Here is a 12,804-nt window from a genome sequence, read left to right on the forward strand (position 1 = left end):
TGTAGATAGGGACCCTAAAGAGGCAATTAAGGTAAGATGAGGTCATGTGCATGGATCCTAATCCATTAGGACTGATATCCTTATAAGAAGAGATGAGGTCACAGACACACAGAGAGGAAAGACACTGGGAGAAGATGGTTCTCTACAAGCCAAGGAGAGAGGCCTCAGGGGGAACCAACCTTGACAACACCTTGATCTCGTGTCCCCTTGTATACCTGTAGCCTCTAGGACTGTCAGGAAACAGATTTCTGTTGTTTAAGCTTCCCAGACTCTGGTTCTTTGTTATGGCTGCTCTAGTAGTAAGCTGACACAATTGCCGAGGGAGTTGGTGGGGGGGGGTTGGACTACTTCTTCCAGGACAATGGGGGAAGTGGAATTCATTTTTTTGAAAAGAAGGGATCTGGAGATACTAGGGTGGGTTAAGGGCAGGGTTGGAGGAGTTAGCTAGAGGTAAGGGGTGGGGTGGTCTACAGAATTAGGGGCATCAAAAATCATGACATTTTATAACTCTGTTGTTCAATCCAGTTAAAATGGAGGTGGGGATGTTAAGAAGTTATGCCAGCCCCGCCCTAATCTACCCCTGGGTTCTACAAATCACCTTGTCTCAGCCCATCACCCAGCCCATCAGGGGACAGGCACATGCAAGTCCCCTCCCCCCAACTATACAAATATTAGCGAGTGGACACCCATTGTTCTGGGACAAGGGGATAAAAAGACCCGGGGTCTTTTTGCAGATCTCGTTGCTGGGTAAAGAGAGATCAATTTCCTAAGACACGCACGGCCTTCTGAGAAGCGAAAAGATAGTCATGCCATCCCCCGTTCCCCTAAGTTCAAAGTAAAGTGGTTCCAGTGTCCAGAGGAGTGACAAGCTCTCTAAACAAAATTATTCTAAGAAAACAAAGAGTCCGTCCTGGGGCCTTGGGTCACCACGTGGCTTCAGGGTCCTCGTGGAGGGCCCATCCCCAGAGCTTGTGGCTGGCAGTGACCCAGCTTCCCTGACACAGTGAGTGGTTGGCTCTCGGCAAGGTGGGCTGGGGAGGGAGTGTGAACTGTAAAGGATTGTCTTGGAGATCATGCAGACAGGGGCCTGGACCAGCAAGGACATCCCACTAACCATGGACCCATCCTCAGTGATCACACCATGGGGCAGAGGGAGCTAACAGTGACAGTGAACTGGCCAAAGTCTAGGGCTCCTCTCCTGGAAAATCTAGATGGGGACTGGGTCCTCTGGGCTGAGTAAATTCCCAAAGTTCTCAGGAAAGTTGGGGCTGGGGTCTCAAGAAAGAGATACTAGACCCTTGTTGTTGAGGCATTGGGCGCTTGAGCTATTCATTGAAAAAAACAAGGGAAAGTAAAATAAAAAAAGTGACTGTGAGATGTATCCTGGTGTGTACCTTGATTATGTGGAGAAAGACATAGTTATACACAGATCAGGGCTGGGAGGGCCTGTTGGTCGTGAAGATCATTGCCTGTCTGCCTTCTTTGTTTTTGCAGAGAATAGTAAGGTTGAACTCTAGGTGTTTTTCACTGGAGTGGAGGTTACTGACAGGCAGGGTCTGATGCCTTGGTCATGTGGGCAACCCCCAGAGCCCATGCACTTAGTAGGGGCTGGAATGTCCTGTCTAAATGGCCTTGATTAGTCCCCTGACCGTGTTTTCTCATCTTGAAATGGCTCGCCTCCTGCTACCAGAGGCTGAGGTCCAGGATCTCCTTACAGAGTGATTCTCAGGATCTCCCAACCAGGAATAGCCTTTCCTGGACACTCTCTCCTCACTGTCTAGATGACACAGGCCACGGCAGTTCTGGGAGCAGAAAGCCAGGTGGTAAAGATGCTCTGTGCCATGTGTGGTATGTGTGTGTGTGTGTGTGTGTGTGTGTGTGTGTGTGTTTCAGTGTTGGCTTAAATTCTTTCTTTGCCACAGCCTGATTCCTTTGTCAGCAAGTCCCCTGAACCCAGGTTAGCCTTCTGTGTGAGGAAGGTGGAAGCTAGAGGGAAATGGGTTCTGTGTTTGCTTCCTTGGAGAGTTAGGACAATGGGAATCACCTCCACATTTCCCAGAGCTCAGGCCTTATTCAAATGAACCTGTGTCTTGCCAGGACGTGGGCAAAAAAGGAAAGAAATGATCAGGGGGTGGGATGGGCTGAGACGATCTGGCTTTGTGAAGGATAGTTCTTGCCGTGGGCTGGGGTTTATTATCTCACAGTTTTCCATTATTTTCATGTGCTCTCTTGAGTGGAGATCTGTGATTTTAACCAGCACAGCATCAAAAGAGTGGTGAATTTCACCTACTTTTGATAAGTCGTAACTCATTTCCTAGAGTTACCATTTTTCTCCCTCTGGGATATTATGCTGTGATGTTGGGAGCTCCCTGCACCCCCAGCTCCCTCCCCCCACCTCTTTACTCAGACTTTATCTGGTCTGGATGGAGCTGGGAGAAGGGGTGTCTTAGCCCTGTGCTGGCTGCCCTACATTTTACATATGCTACCTCACTGAATTCTCTAAACAGCTATGTGATAGATAGGATTTTTACAGAGGAGACCAAAAGAGGCTAAATAACATGCCCAAGACCGTATGGGGGATCTGTATCCACCTGAATGTGTTAGGCTGAGGAACCTAGGTTCAAGCCATCGTGATCCAGACTCCGTGCTCTGAATTCCTCAACCCCACAGCCTGGTCGGGCATCAGATGTGACTTGAGGTACACACAGCTGGCGCCCCATCTGGGTGGGTGGGTTCGTGCAAGGAGGAGAAGATACAGTGCTCCAGGGCCTTTGCCTCTGACTGGAAGGGCCTGAACGCCACACCATATCTGTCTGCAAAGTAATGGAGGTACCTGGTTTCTCTCGCAGCTTTTCCACTGGGCCTGGCCCAGGCCCTGCTCACCCAGTATGGATGGCCTGGTTGTCAAAGTCTGCACAGGAGAGAAGAGTGAGTCACCTCTGTCCCTTTTCAACCCCAGAACCTGGGGCTGCCTTGGCATCCCTCACCTGGGCACCCCCGGAGGAAGCCTCCCCCACTCCCCACGTCCCTTCTCTGTGTGGCCTTTCAGCCCTCAACCCCTGATGCTCACATTCCTGGGGCCAGTAGAGGCGGTGGGATGTGAAGCCAAGATGGAGGTTGGAAGGTCAGAAACCTCACAGCCATGTCTACCGGAGCCACCCTGGATGATCAGTCATGGCCTGTGTAAGGTTTCTCAGATGCGGGGAAGGAGTGCTAGACAGATGGAAAGCCTTCCCCTTTGGGCTTGCTCAGAGCTGGTTTCTCTTGCCACCTGTTTTTGGCCAAGGTTCCAGAAGGAAGAAGGTTAAACATCCAAAGACTACGGGCAACCCTGGCCCCCTTTGCTGGTGGGGGTCTGTCGGGAGCTCTGCTGACTTCTGTTTCAGTGACCAGTGGAGAAGAGCGGCCCCGAGTAAGTGTTTCCTCTGCACATCTCTGAGGGAGGTCGGAGGGCTGGGCCTGGTTTTTTGGTTGGGTGGACGGAACAATGGAGCTCCAGAAAGGGGAATGTGCTGGCCAAGGCCTCTCCACAGACTGAGGGCCACACCCAGGCCCCGTGGTGTCTGGCCCAGTGCTGGGGTCCCCACACCTTGCAGCCTGCTGGGCCCTGGCTATCAGGGGCAGCACCCTGGGGAGAGGAGGATGGGGGTGGGGGGGTGGGGATGGGCCTCCTGCCTTCTCCTTGGCCTCCAGGCTAGTCTGCCGGGCTCCATGGAAGAGCCAGGAGCTGGTGTTCTGAGGACATGTCAGAGAAACGAGGGAGTCCCTGCCCTCCAGGGTGTGACGGTCTCACAGGGCTGCTGGGATCTGTGTGGAAGAAACAGCCACAGAGCATTTACTAAGTAACTGAGTAACAGGGAAATAAGGAATCTAGGCCGCTTGAGCACAACGCCCCAGTTGGGTCAGCCCTGAAGCGTATTCTGAAATTAGGCCGAGGACTCACTTGATTTCACACCCGTGGGAACAACCCCCCGCCCCCCGCCCCATTGCATTTAGTGCTCTGGTGACACGTGGCGGGAATCGTAGGATACGAGGGACCTTGGCGTGGGCTCCTCGGGCCAGTGACTGACCTTCCCCGTGCCCTGACTTTTCTCATCTGTAAAATGAGACTGCACATTCTCCCTCAGGGCTAGTCTGTGTAGAAGGCTCAGCCACATGCCTGGTGCATAGGAAGGTCTTTATTATGGGGACCCTCCAAGGATGACATAAAACGTAAGAGGGGGCAGTGCCTGACACAGTGCATGGCATCCAGCCCCAGCAGCCCCTGCCTCTCCGCCCATCCTCTGTAGCAGCCCTATTTCTGCCCAGTCCCCGCTCACACCCCCAGCCTCACATGCCGCACGCCTGGCCTTATGTTGCCTGCAGGTGGAATGCTGCCGCTCAAGGTCTGAGCCTGCCTGGGAAGGTACACTTTCGTAGGACACTATGGAGGCTAAATGGCCTGGCCTTCTAAGACGGGAATGACGAATCCCTGATCAGATAGGTGGGGAGGAGGGCTTCCAGCACAGTCAGATCCTACCCCAGATCCACAGAGCGTTCAACTGAGAGACCAGTGAGTCTCAACTGGAGGTGAGTTTGCCTCTCTCTCCCCTCCTCCCCTCCAGAGACACCTGGCAATGTCCGAAGATGTTTCGTTTTTGGTTGTCACAAATGGAAGGGTGCTACTAACATCTAGTGGGTAGAGGTCAGGCATGTGCTGAACACCCCACAGTGCACAGGGTGCCCCCTGCAACAAAGAATTATCTGGACCCAGATGCCAGTGGTGGCGAGGGTAAGAAACGCTGAGATAGACAAGAAGAGGGCACTCACCCGTAGATATAGAAACTGCTGGAAGCCATTACAGGGCAACACGGGGCAGGAGGAAAGACTGAGCATAAAGCAGGGGCATTTCTACTGGGAAAGGGCTGGGGGTGGCCAGGAGAGGCACTGAAGCAAAGGAGATACCGGAGCGAGTCTTGAGTTTTATAGGCTCTCCAGGCAGAGAAGGCGTGGGGTGTGGCCTGGAGGGACACCACTTCCACCTGGGCCAGTAGCGTCGGTTCCTGGGGAAGAGCTTCTTGTTAATGGCAATGATTGCCCCAAACACCCAGCCTGCTAATCAGGGCAGAAGCTTTGCTTGGCCGGGCGACTGTCTTCCCTGGATGGCATCGCTTTGGCAACTGGGGCCTTGTGGGTACAGCCGGAGTTAACTGATCGTTGTTTGCTGTGGTTGTGACTCTGCCTGTGTGTGCCCCCTGTTGTTTTTTAAAATCCACTAGAGGGCATATCAATGCTAAGATCTTCTGGCAGGTTGGACAAATGACATGTTGTGTGAACTTAGCCCGCTAAGGCTCCCGGCCCTGGCTGGCGAGGGGGACGAGGGGTGGGTGACGGAAAATGGGGTTATTGATTCCCGCCCCTCCTTATGCCCCTCCTCCCCTTGCCAAGCGATGACAGGAAGGTGATTTGTGAATTCATGGAGACAGCCAGCCGAGATTCTCCCAGTGATGACAGGCACTGTTCAGGAAGTTAAGCTGGGAGAAGGACAGATGGGAAGGCAGGGCCAGATTCCAGGGAGGGAATCCGACAATGGTTTGACCTTCTGGGAAGGGAGACTCTTCCCTTCCCCACCCCCACCTCCCCAAGAACCAGCTTGCCACTGGGGCCTGGCCTGGTGCAGTTGGGTGGTCTTTACCCCCTGGACCCAGCAAAGCAGAGTGGCTGCTGAGCCCGCAGAGGTCTCCAGAAGCTCTAAGTGCAGGAGCCAAAGCACTTCTGAAAGCCATCACTGTGCATGGCTGGACCACCCCCACCCCCTTTGTGTGCATACCAGCCTGCAGAGCCTGGGCAGAAAGGTGTGACTGACCCAGAAGCAGGCTAGGATGAGGGTGAACAGAATTATGTCGTGTTATCGTCTACCTGGGTGTCGTCTGGGTCGGGGCGAGTGGTGCGGGGAGCTGGGAGGGTGGGAGGTGGTGGGGAAAGGGTGGGGCAGTGAGTACCTGCCTTCAGGAGGGAATCATGGGGGTTCTGGGGCTTGGACAAGAGAAACCAACACCCCTCTGAAGGCAATAGATCTGGGCTGAGTCCGGAACAAAACTTGCTATTTTTAGTTTGGGTGATGGTCAGGCAGGGTATTTGAGGGAGCCTTTGCCCTAGGGATCTGTCTTCAGAAGTAGTAGCCTCCTTCATCTTTATCCTACTGACACCATTCAGAGGGATCTAAACATTGGACCATATATTTGTCTATAAAGAGACCTGGGCCCCAAACCCAGCTCAGCCACTGGCTTGCTCTGTGACCTTGGGCAAGTCACTTAACCTCTCTGAGCTTCAGCATTCTCATCAATGTATCTCAAAGAATTATTGTGCAGATTAACTGACATAATGCATGAAAGTGCCCATCCCAGGACATAGTTCAAAGTAAGTGCCCAGTAAGGTTCATTCTTCCTATTAGCAGTCTGGTTTCTACACAGGGATCACTTGGTCACCAGGAAAAAGGTAAGAGACAAAACCAGGCTCAAGGATGAGAGCAGAAGCAGCAACCAGCAAGATTGTCTTGCTGCCTAATAATAGCACTAGTACTAGTACTAGTACAGGTGGTGGTAGATGTTCATTGAAAACCCACCATTTTACATATTTTATTTCTTTTAATCCTTGACAGCTCACAAATGATAAAACCGAGTCTGAGAGAGGTTCAGCAAATTTCCCAAAGTCACACAGGCAAGGGTTTTTACAGGGTGTGTGTGTGTGTGTGTGTGTGTGTCTCCCAGATCTGCTTAAAATGACAAGTGACTACTGCTCTGTGCTGTACGAAACATAAATGGAGCCTGAGGCAAGTGGAAAAATCAGTAATACTGCTCTTGTCTTTATTTGAAATTTTGATATTCTGTTCATCATGGGTTTTCTCATTAATTTTGATTTTTAAAAATATTGCAGTCTATCCTGCTTATCTGATTGCGGCATGTTTGAGTGGCCCTGAGTTGGGGGCTCCACTCTCCCTCCAGGTCCCGTGGCACCGCTGTTTCACTTCAGCACCTCTGGGCAGCAGGACTCTCAGAAGTGCAGGGTAGAGCTGAGACCACTGTTCACTAAAAGAAACAAAAAGCTCCTCTGTCAATTTTGAAAGAGGTCTTTCCGGGCGGTCAGGGCCTACAGGCTAACGTGCATGATGGTGAAAGCTGCTGGCCAGTGTGGAGGTCCATTCCTGTCTGCAATCAGGTAATTGCACATGGTGACCTCATAATCAGTAAATATGCATGTTTATCAGCTTAAGATGCTTCTATCTATAAGTCACCCGCACTCATTATCAGGAAAAAAAGTGAAGAAATGAGAGACACTTATGTACTACTGGTGCAAATATATGTGGGTGTGACTACTTTGGAAAGCAATTTGGCAGTGTCTGTTAAAACTAAAGATATGTGTGCCCTTCGACCCAGTTAGGGCCCTCCCAGTTACCCATCCTAGAGAAAGGCTGGCCTGTGTGCACAGAGGCCATTCAAGCATGTTCACTACAGCTACAGAACACCCCATATGATTATATAAATTATGCTGTCTTCATACTACAGGAGAATTATGTAGCAGTGAAAAGGCATTAAGTTGGCCAAACGTGTTGAAAAATATCGAAAGTCAAAAATGAAAAGTTAAAAAAGAAAAAAGTCAAAAATCAAAAAAAGAAAAGTAAAATGACTTGAAAAAATGAACCCCCCAAAACAAACAAACAAGCAAAACCAACCAAAACCAGGGCAGAACAATACCTGCTATTTGGCTCATTCATGTGTTAAGACCAAGAATAGACCACAAACCCAAAGCAAAACTGTATTCCTTTATAAGCATGTAAACGCATAGAGTAGCCTGGAAGTATGATTCAGTGTGGTCACTCTGGGTGGGTAGAATACAATCAATGGGAAAAGGTTACAAGGGACCTCCCCTTTGACTCTGGTTTGGTTTTATAACAGGAAGGTAATAGTCATCTATTATATCTTTTTAAAAAAATAGATATATTTTAGAGCAGTTTTAGGTTTACAACAAAACTGAGAGGAAGGTATAGAGATTTGCCATATACCCTCTGCCCACACACAAGCATAGCCTCCCCTCTGATCCCCCCATGATCAATATCACTCACCAGAGTGGTACATTTTTCACCAAGGATGAATGTACACTGATACAACGTAATCACCCAAAGTCCGTAGTTTATCTTAGTGTTTACTGTTGACTGTTGTACATTCTATGCTTTTGGACAAATGTAGAATGACATCTGTTCAAACCCATCATTATAATGTCATACAGAGCATGTTCACTGCCCTAAAAATCCTTTTTGCTCTATGTATTCATCTTTCTCCCCAACACCCCACCCCTGGGAACCACTGATCTTTTTACTGTCTCCATATTTTTTCCTTTTCCAGAATGTCATATAGTTGGAATCATACAGTACGTAGTGTTTTCAGGTTGGCTTCTTTCAGTTAGTAATACGCATTTAAGTTTCTTCCATGTTTTTTCATGGCTTGACAGTTCATCTCTTTTTAGCGCTGAATAATATTCCTTTGTCTGGATGGGCCACAGCTTACTTAGCCATTGTTTTTTAAAGGAAGAAACGGTATAATTTATTTTCTTGGAAGTCCTTTCTGGATGTGACAGAACAGATGGGATGGAGGGTACACTCTTTCTATTGTATAAAAACTCGGGCAGTCTGTGGTCAAACTGGCCACTGGGAGAGTCCGAGGGAGGCCATGGATTCTCTTTCCCTGTCTCCAGGAGCAGTAAGTCTGTTCTCTCAGGAAGAAGAGGATTGGTCTCTTCTGAGATCTGTAGATTGCAAATGACTCTGATGAGCAGCCTCTAAGCCTGTTACTAACTTCTCCCAGGTTGGAGCCACTCTAAACTCCTGATTTTCCCACTATACCCTGTTGCCACCCTCTGCTGTTATTTAGAATTTTAGGCAAGAAAGCTCAGTTGTGGTAACAAACGAAGCCCCCAACCTCAGTGGCTTAATACTACCAAGATTTATCTCCCATCCCCCCAACTTCCCAATGTGAGTCAAGCGAATCTTCAGGGCACTTCTCTCATGGCTGGTGACTCAGGGTCCAGGAGGTTCCTATCATGCCATTGTATAACTTCCGTGATCACTGAAGCCTAGAAAGAGAAAGCTGGAGGGCCACACCGGGACTTATATCACCAGGTCTGGAAATGGCATACATCATTTCCTGTCACATCCCATTGGTCAGAACTAGTCATGTGGCTTGAATCTAACTGCAAGGGAATCTGGGAAATGGGGGAGAGCAAACGGTTGTTTAGTAAGACTTTAATGTCTCTGTCTCAAAGGGAGAAAATGAAAAATATGAAATTAGAAAAAAATCAACGTTATCTCTGTAAAAGTAGCCAACATAGGAGGCTGTTCCGTTGCTCATGGACTCCTCGAAGGCAGGGATCCTCTTGTAAATCTTCACCTGCATTCCAGTCCTGTTGATTAAAAAAATGACAGGTATTTCCAGAGTCTTTACTTAACGTTAGCCAAATTGAGCTACTACGTTTACTCAAAACCTTTTTTGCAACATTTCTCTGGAAATTTCCCTCTCAGTCAACTTACAAATCACACAAGGAAATCAACTGCAGTTTTTCTTTTATCTTTGGCCCCTGTACCTCCATGTTAGATTTTTGAAAAGACTTCAAAGTAAGACAAACGGGCAATATTGGTCAAGACAAACTGAGCAAAGGCACCAATACAGCGAATGCAGAATGGGACGTCACTATAGATGGCAGACATCCAAAAGATAATAAGAAAACACTCCCACATCTCAATACACTCCCCCAAAGCCTCACCTGTTTTGTCTGTTTGTTCTAACCCAAAAAGCCATTACCCAGCTTAAGTGGTCATCTCATTCCCTACCAGACTGAACTGTAGCTATGCTTTTAAAAAATTAATTATATTGTCAAAAGAAGATATCATAGAGTTTAAAAGGGATAGATAGCAGACTCTGAAGGCAGTCCCCAAGGAAGTACGGGACTTGATCATTTGATGTGTCATTGGAACATGGCCTCCTTAGGGTCCAAGTTTGAAAGATGACTGCTTTTGGAGGCTTAAGGATTCATAGGTTTGCTTAAAAAGTTACTGGTTCCTTTTAATCTTTGATTATACCTTGAACAGACTTGGATTTAGCCCACTCCACTCCCTACCCTGATAGCATGAATTTTTTGAAGCTGGATAGAGTTGAAGAGGGACTTAAATCCAAGAAGAGATGATTCTGAAGAAACGGTTTAGAAGTATCACTGTTCCAAAGGACAGTTCCAAAGATTTTACTTGCAGTAAAATCTGGGCCCTGATGAATACATGTGCCATTTTCCTTTAGAAGATGTCTTTCTTATGGAAACAGCCCATCAGGTCCTCCTGCCCCACTCTGGTTCAGGCCCTCTTACCTTAACAGTTTCATGACTCTGACACCCCCCTCGCTGCTGTCCGGTGTGTCCACTCCATCTTCAGACACCCCTACCAGATGAGTATTCCTCAAACTCCTCTCTGAGCGTGTCACTCTTGGAGGAAAAAACCTTCAGGGGCTTTCTACTGTCTAACAATTCAAGTTCAAACGCCTCAGCTTAGCTTTCAAACCTGCTAAAATGGCCCCACCCTACCCAGCCAGTTTTATTTCCTTCTGCTTCCTGACACACACCCTCTTCTCCAGGCATGCCTGTCTCCTCCACATCCCATAAACATGCCATCCTTGTTTTGTTGTCTCTGTGCATTAGTTCATGTCACTCCTCAAGCATGGAATGCAGCCTCGGGTCCACGTCATAGGAATACTTGACTGGCTTCCTGGGGTGTCACTTCAAGCGTGTGTGTGTATGTGTGAGAAGCAAATCCCACTACCAGTGCTGGATGTTACAGCTCCAGAAGTTTCTCCTGATTTGTGATGGTCTTTGATTGGCTGTGGGCCCAGTCTTTCGTTTTATATTTTTGTGCCTCTTAGTTGCTGCCAATCTATAAAACAGCACTTAAATCCATCAAGGAAGTTCCTTTAATAAAAGCATCATCTTTGATAGAAAGTGAGGAAGTGCTCTTGTATTTTAAAAATTTGTTGTTAAGCCTTGGATTATTGCCAACCGAGTTTTCTTAGAATGAGGCCTACTTGTATGCGTCAAACAGCTCCTTTCCAACTGGAGACTCCAGAGTGGTATATACCAAAGTCACCTTTAGGGCTTTACGTCACCACATCCTCAGAGATTTTCTATTCTCGCTTAACCCCTATTGTGCAAGCTTAAGCTTCAGCCAACCCCTGTATACCTGGCATCCATCAGGGAGCTGACCAGATGAACTCACTAGGGTGTTTTGTTTTATCTCGACGAGAAAGGCTTATGTGACTGGACATTTTGGGACTGACAACTAGCCCTTGGACTAAGTCTTCTTGGCTATCGATTAAAAAAAGGTCATCTTGTCCTCCTAAAATGTTTTATTGGATGTGGAGAAAGAGGAGAGCAGTCTGGTGGAAGAGGATGTCCTAACTTGACGTGTGGACCATTCTCAGGACCAGTTCAGGGAGAGCTAGTGATACTCAGGCTTTTGGCTTGGTTCCCTCAGGGCAAGTTCCAGAATCTTCTGGGGATGGGAGCTGTAAGAAGAGGGAAGAAAATAAGAATGGCTCACTCTTCATGGAGGCAGTGGTTCAAAATAGCTCTGTCTTGTGACTTGGCATAAAATGTAATTGGGCTAAAAAGATACAGCCCCCAGCCTTCCTGTCAGGTCCAGCATGAGTCTTCCCAGCTGAGGTCCTAGACGTCTTGGGGAAGAGTCAGCTATCCCACTGTGCCCAGTTTGCATTTCTGACTGAGAGAATCCGTGGGTAAAAGAAAATGATTAGATTTTTTATACCAGTCAGCTTGGGGAGATTTGTTATACAGCAGTGGTAACCGCAACAGCGAGCTACTTCTCTGAGGTGATCAGATAAGATTTGGTGGTTGGGGGTGGGGGGAATGAGTGAGCTCTCTAGGGAATGAGACTGGCAGTTACAATGATATCAGAATTCTCTGAGCCCCAAATCATCCAGGCCCTACCTGTATGACCTGGAAACCTGGAGTTCAAGTGGGAATAGAAGAAAACGAGGGCAATTTGTGAGACCCCTCTGACCTCACTTGTTGGCCCACAGTGGGGCTTTGGATGAGGCTGCAGTTTCAACCATCTCCTTCATGGGTGAGAGCCAGGGAGAGTTTTCTGGCTTCGTGACCCCAGTACCTTCTAGGCTAGAGACCTTATAACTACTGATTGTATCTATTATATTCAGGGTAGAGGTGAAGAGGTTTGCAGGCCTCTTCCCTTATTGCCAGCACAGCCGAGGGAGTAAAACCTCCCTAAATATGCAAAACTTTGGCTGACACTTGTGATTCTCTCTGTAAAATTTGAAGTAGCTGATACAGTGAGAGAAAAGAAATAGCTTCAGCTCACTCACATGGTGCTGATTTGAACACCACCAGCGATGCCTCTTTTTTTTTTTTTTTTTTTTTTGCAGTACGCGGGCCTCTCACTGCTGTGGCCTCTCCCGTTGCGGAGCACAGGCTCCGGACGCGCAGGCTCAGCGGCCGTGGCTCACGGGCCCAGTTGCTCCGCGGCATGTGGGATCCTCCCGGACCGGGGCACGAACCCGCGTCCCCTGAATCGGCAGGCGGACTCTCAACCACTGTGCCACCAGGGAAGCCCGTCATGCCTCCTTTAGGCTGGGCACTTGCCTGTCGGGGAAGGGCTGGGGGTTCTGCAGGGTTAGGCTGGGTGTGGGGTGCAGTAAAAGCCAGTGCCCTTGGACTCCACTGACCTCTCAACTCTCCTCCTCAATCACCTCCGAATAC

General features: G+C 48.6%; 1 long non-coding RNA gene across 1 annotated transcript in view; it reads left to right on the top strand.

Annotated features, from left to right (window-relative positions):
* The window catches only part of LOC132594109 (uncharacterized), a 30,531-nt gene that overhangs the window by 2,498 nt on the left and 15,229 nt on the right, over window positions 1-12,804 (top strand). Inside the window, exons 2-3 of the long non-coding RNA XR_009560276.1 lie at window positions 2,850-2,928; window positions 3,287-3,412. This is a non-coding gene — a long non-coding RNA (uncharacterized lncRNA). The remainder of the gene's footprint in view (window positions 1-2,849; window positions 2,929-3,286; window positions 3,413-12,804) is intronic.

Source organism: Globicephala melas, chromosome 20 (assembly GCF_963455315.2).
Source record: "Globicephala melas chromosome 20, mGloMel1.2, whole genome shotgun sequence".
NCBI classification, from domain to species: domain Eukaryota; kingdom Metazoa; phylum Chordata; class Mammalia; order Artiodactyla; family Delphinidae; genus Globicephala; species Globicephala melas.